The 6,144-nt window shown below is 38.6% G+C and overlaps 1 protein-coding gene across 1 annotated transcript in view; it reads left to right on the top strand.

The window, feature by feature from the left end:
- The first annotated feature begins 2,459 nt into the window (after nt 1-2,459).
- The window catches only part of LOC130799562 (uncharacterized), a 30,340-nt gene continuing 26,655 nt past the window's right edge, over nt 2,460-6,144 (top strand). Inside the window, exon 1 of the mRNA XM_057662692.1 lies at nt 2,460-2,578. The gene's annotated coding sequence lies outside the window, so the exon portion shown is untranslated. The remainder of the gene's footprint in view (nt 2,579-6,144) is intronic.

Raw genomic sequence — 6,144 nt, 5'->3', positions numbered from 1 at the left:
GACGCTGAGATGGAGATGTTGCTCGCTAAGTTCATGTAAAATCAAAATAGCAATGATATTCTCCACAGCATTCCACAAATTTGTGCAAAAATTAATCAAGAATTGAAAATGTTGATATATGATTGAAATGCACACTTATCAGAGATCAGAAAATCAAATTCCACGATTAAGTGCAATTCATAATTGATTATGATTTGTAATTGGAACAACAAAACAAATATTTAAAAGAATTGGAAACTGAATTCGTCCTTGTTATTGCCAATTCCAAACAAAATTGCAATATACTTGATTTTTGTAAACTTCACCAGAATGATGAAAATGTCACCTGTATTGCTGTGGGTTTCGTGTTTTATTCTTCGTGTCCCTCTTCTGCAGCCTTGCTCTGATACCAAGTTGATGCGTGAATGCCTTTAAGCTTTCCAAGATTCCACCTAGGTGTTCAAGAATGCGTCTGATGGTCTTGTTGAATACTCCAAACCCAGATACACCCTTCTGATCTTCAGGAACAGAAGGTTGACCAGAACAAATCCAAAGGATTGGTTCTGTGACTTGGACAGAAACATATTGGTCTACACTCAACCAATTGGCCTCTTCCTCACACTTGGATTAAGATTCACTCTCTCAATCTTTGTGGAAATTTGAATACACTCCTTGCTTCACTCACAAGGAACACACACAGGTCAAGAAATACTTCCTGTATTCCTCCTTTGAACAATTGTCAATGCAATCACTTTTGTGTTTATCGAAATCAAAATCAAAAGAAATATACAAATGAAGTGAGGATCCTTTATATAGGCCTCACAAGGATCTTAACGGCTATATTAGCCTAACTAACTTGCTTAACAAAATCAAGAATGCACGTGCTAACATATGCACAACAAAATAGAATTAAAAGGCTTATTTTTGTTTGCTGACTGAACTAGCCTTAACCTACTGATTGTACACCTACTATTAAAAGTGTCCTGGATCCTGCTGTGCTTGGGCCGTGAATGGTGGTTGATTGGAGGGTTGTTGCAAGGTTGGTTGTGCTCTTGTTTTGCTGCACATGCTCATCAGCAGGTACGTCAGAAGGCATCTCAGGGGCTGGTCCATCAGTAGGTTCCTCATCAGTGTATGCTTCTGCTTGTGTTGTTTGTGATCCTATTGCAAATGGATCAATAAGAAAACCACCAGTCTCAACTGAAATTAGGGCATTCTCGGCCGAGAGTGGGCGACTTCGACCGAAGCCCATAGAGTCTCGACCGATGTTGTAAGTGATTTTATTTAAAAGTTTTTCTTTAATACAGTTTGTAAGATTGCATTTTTAATATTTTTAATGTTTTTCTCTAATTCATATACTCTTGCCGTTCTTGCTCATTTGAGCCTTGAGGTTCAATGAAACTATTTAGTTATGGTGAAAATCCAATGATTTAGGTTAGACTTCAGAGTGTTTATATGAATATCATCTAGATCTTTCTTCTTTTCTTTGTAGTATAGTTTGTTACATTGTGGTGCATTTTGTTTTCTTAAAAATTGTCTCCGTGTTTTGAATACTTCTGTTTGATTGTATTTTAGGACTTGATTGCATTTGGTGCCTTAGACCTACACCATATAGAGGACAAAGCATAATATGAAGTGATTAAAATTTTCTTTCTGATGCTTTATTTGGAGCTGCTGTAAAATTGTATGTCGTTACTTGTTAGCGTGTTGCTTTCTTTTGAAATCTCCTTTATGGAAACATATTGAACATCTTTGTATAAAACAATGGTGTTTGGATTCTATTTCAACCATTTTGTCCGATATTTTCAAGTCTAATGTAAGTGATTTTTCTTTGAACATTTTATGAATTATTGCGGAACATATTGCTAATTGATGAATTTTTTAGTGTTTCATTTATATATTGAACATCTTTGTATAAAACAATAGTATGTAAATATTTGTCAACTGCAGTAAATGACCACCAGGTCCCGCAAACAAGCAATTCCGACAAAACGTCAAAAATAAGCGCAAAACGGGATGCAGAACATCCACAAGAAATAGATTGCCGCTTAGGTACACTCTTTGTTTTAAAAAGTGCCCCTCGGGCGCAGGGTGCACCAAGGCGCTAGCCAAAACGCCTCATTCACTCCAGACGCAACGCATATACAAAGCGGTGGAAAAGGCGCGCCTAGAGCGCCTCATGAAGCTCGAGCCCTTTTATCAAATAATAAACTTTAGAAGGTGTAAAAAACTCATGCATATTACTGAATATGCCCTTCAAATTTAATGATGTAGAAGAAAAAAATTTAATTTTTTGCCCTAGAAGTCAGAATTGAAGGAAGGAAAAAACCTAAACACTCTCTCGATTCTCTCTCAATTCTTACTGCTACTCCAGTTGCAAAAACGCCTCATTCACTCCAAGCGCAACACATATACAAAGACGGTGAAAAAGGGGCGCCTAAAGCGCCTCATGAAGCTCGAGCCATTTTATCAAATAATAAATTTTAGAACGTGTAAAAAACTCGTGCATATTACTGCCCTTCAAATTTAAAAAACCTAAACTCTCTCTCTTGATTCTTGCTGCTGCTCCAGTTGCCATTGCTGCACAGTGCACATCCAGGTATGTTGCTTCTCCTATCTTCTTCTCTCTCGATTTTTTCTTCTGTTGATTTTTCGACGGCCATTATTCTTGCTTGCTGCTCGCCATTTTTCTCTGTCGAAACTTCTTGATTGTTGCTCGCTATTTGTTCTTCTGTGTCAATTTATTCAACCGCCTCTTTCTCCCTTACATTTTCTATTCTTGAATGTTATTCTTTTCTCTCTTATTGTATTCTTTTAAATGTCTTCTTTTCTCTGTCTGATTTCTTAATGTAATTTCAGTTGTATTCTTTTAATGTTATTTTATCCTCGACGTTTTTTTTCTTTTAATGTTATATGTATTCTGTTGTATTGTTTAGGGTTATTTCTATCATTATTTCAGTGTTAATGTGAAATGCAGCACAGAATTGAGCATAAGTCAAGATATGGTCAACATTATTGTGTCTAAATAGCATAACTGCATAACATTATTACCCATTTCTGTGTCGGGTTGTACGGAACACAAGAACTCAGATGTCCAAGACTCAAAGGACATGTGCCAAATATCCATCCATCCCCCCAACCCACATGTATCCATCAAAGCAGTAAAGGACTCAAGGAGATTCATTCTTTCCAAAATATTAGTACAAACAAATCGGGTTTGTTGAATACCTCTTTGTTTGAATGCTTGAAACTTGTCGAATTGCTCTTGAGATTTGAAGATGACTTTGTGGAACTGAGCATCGTACCAATCTCTTGGCCCGGTTACTCGGGCCTCACATCCTCCTCTATTGCAGCCCTTCTGGAACTACTAGCAGCGTTGCTTTTTGACCCACCATCTTTACCCTTAGTGCGCTCCCTTGTAGATCTAGACCTTTTGTCTCTAGCCATGGTAGAAGTTGGGGATAGTAGAGAAAGTGGGAAGATGAAAGATTTGAGTGAGAGAGTGAGAATGGAAAGAGAAAGAGATGTAGTTGTGAGAGTTGACTTTGAGGGTGGTTAGAGTGGTGGTTTGTGGTGGTTTTATTGATTGTGAGAGTGGTAGTAAGATGTTTAGAGAGAGAGAAGAGAAATCGGATTTGGGTAAGAATGAGAAAGGGTGTGAAGTTTTGTGAAAAAGGGCGGATCTTTCTGTATAAGGGTCAGTCTCGACCGAGACTGGGTTGGCTTTGGCCGAAGTTGGCTCAGTCTCGGCCGAGATTAGGGTAGCTTCATTCGAAATTTGTTGTTCTGCAAAAGATCTTGGTGAAGTTGGGGTTGATCTCGGGCGAGATCTGTCACTCTCGGTCGAAGTGGGTATGGTCTAGAGCGAGACTATCCACTTTTCTATGCAACAAAAATTTCCCACACAGGATAAGTCTCGCTTGAGATTGTTTGACTTCGGGCAAAGCCGCGGTAATCTCGGTCGACATTAGGTAAAAATTGATGCACCCAAATTTCAAACTTTCACAAAATTATACCCACAACTCTCAACTTGCTTCTAAAGTTCCTCCTTAGGCCATAGGTACTTTAGAAGTATACCCAAATTTCAAGACTCAAAGAATGTACATATGCGGGTTGCCTCTCGAAAACGTTATTTTTAACGTTGGTAGCTCGATGAAGTTGCTAACACTCAAGAAGCCTCCAATGGGGCAAGGAACAATGTCTTCTTGCCTTCAATCTTTGAACCAACCACATAATGCTTAGCTCGGTGACCATTTACCTTGAAAGTACCTCTTTCACCATTAATTTCAAGTGACCGATAAGGAAAGACCCTAGTTACGGTGTAAAGTCCTGTCCATCTTGATCGCAATATCCTAGGAAATAGTTTCAAACAAGCATTGAACACAAGAAGCGGGTCACCAACCTCAAACTCGCATTTAGAAATACACTTGTCATGCCACACTTTAGTCTTCTCTTTGTATATCATTGAGCTCTCATAAGCATTCAATCTAATCTCCTCAAGTTCATTGATGTCTGAGAGACGGTTCTCACCAGCACTGTTAGATCAAAATTCAAAGCCTTGATAGCCCATAACGCTCTATTTTCACCGGTAGGTGGCATGCTTTACCAAACACAAGGCGATATGGAGTGGTCCCTATAGGTGTTTTGTAATTCGTCCGATAAGCCCAAAGAGCATCATTGAGCTTGTGTGCTCGAGCTTTCCTTACGCGAGTCATGATCTTCTCAAGAATAGACTTAATCACTCTATTAGTTATCTCCACTTGCCCACTTGTTTGTGGGTGATAGGGCAATATAAAACGGTGATGAACCCCATACTTCTTAAGCAAGGCCTCGAACTTGTTCTCGATGAAATGAGTAAAACTATCATTAATAGGGATCCGGGGCACAACAAAACGGGAAAAGATGGTATTCTTGAAGAGTTTGCACGCCACTCTAGCATCATTTATTGAAGTTGTAATAGCCTCCACCCATTTGAACACATAATCACAAGCCACCAAGATATACTTGCTGCCATAAGAAGAAGGAAACGGGCCTTGGAAGTCAATCCCCCAACAATCAAATATTTCAACCTCAAGAATAAAGTTGAGGGGAATCCTATTTCTTTTGGAAAATTTCCCAACCCGTTGGCATCTATCGCACGCTTTGATAAACTCACGTGTATCACCATGTACATGTAACATCCACGAAATATGAAGGCAAAGGCTAACTGTAATTTAGTATTAATCAAGCGGAAGCTCACTTTTGCCAGCACAATTAAAGGGGTTACTTAAAGGTTAAACCAATATCAAAGTAAAATACTTGAACCAAAACCAAATCAATATAACAGAAGTCTTAAATGTCTCAAAATAAAGGAAAATTACAACCAAATTGAATTGAAGTTCATAAGTTCAAACTTACAACTTTAAATAATTCAAATCTTTCTAAGATGTCTAATAATATCTCTCAAATTCATAAAAGCTAACTTAAGAACATAATGAAGATAATGAAGTCGTACTCCTACACAAGTCCAATCCTGACTTCTCCTCTAACACTTCTTCGAGGTTGATGCGAGTATGGAGTGCAATGATCCAAGAACCCCCTTAAAGCCTTCAAGATTGATGCCACGACCCCTCGTGACACACAAAGAACAGATAAAACCTTCTGTTTTGTATGAAAACAGAAGGGTGACGAGAACAATTCGGATGAATGGTTCTATGTCGTGGATGGAGACAATGAATCTTCACTCGATCCCTGGCCTCCTCCTCACACTAGAGTCGAGATTCACTCTCTCAACCTTCGTGGAAATGACTGAATACTTCCTTGCTTCACTCACAAAGATGATACTCAGGATTGTAATTGCACCAATTACTTGAATAAGATTTTCATTAACCAAAACTGAATTTTATTACAATGAGCATGCCCTTTATATAGAGCTTTTCTTAACGGCTAGTTGGGGAGCCTAACAAACTTAACTACCCCGTGCCTATTTATTAAAACACGTGCAAACAAGAAAATAAAACAGAACAAAAAAATAGCCTAAGTGTTCTGAAATCAGCCACTATCAAACAGCTGGCGAACACGTGACCTTGGAGCTGATCTTGTGGGTTCTGTGAGGGCTCTCTGTGCTAACTCTGAGTCTTGGCTTCTTCTTTCATGTCTAAAGATGCCATTCTTTGAAATCCCATG

Source organism: Amaranthus tricolor, chromosome 14, assembly GCF_026212465.1.
Source record: "Amaranthus tricolor cultivar Red isolate AtriRed21 chromosome 14, ASM2621246v1, whole genome shotgun sequence".
In the NCBI taxonomy this organism is placed as follows: Eukaryota; Viridiplantae; Streptophyta; class Magnoliopsida; order Caryophyllales; family Amaranthaceae; genus Amaranthus; species Amaranthus tricolor.
This window is presented reverse-complemented; position numbering and strand designations above follow the sequence as displayed.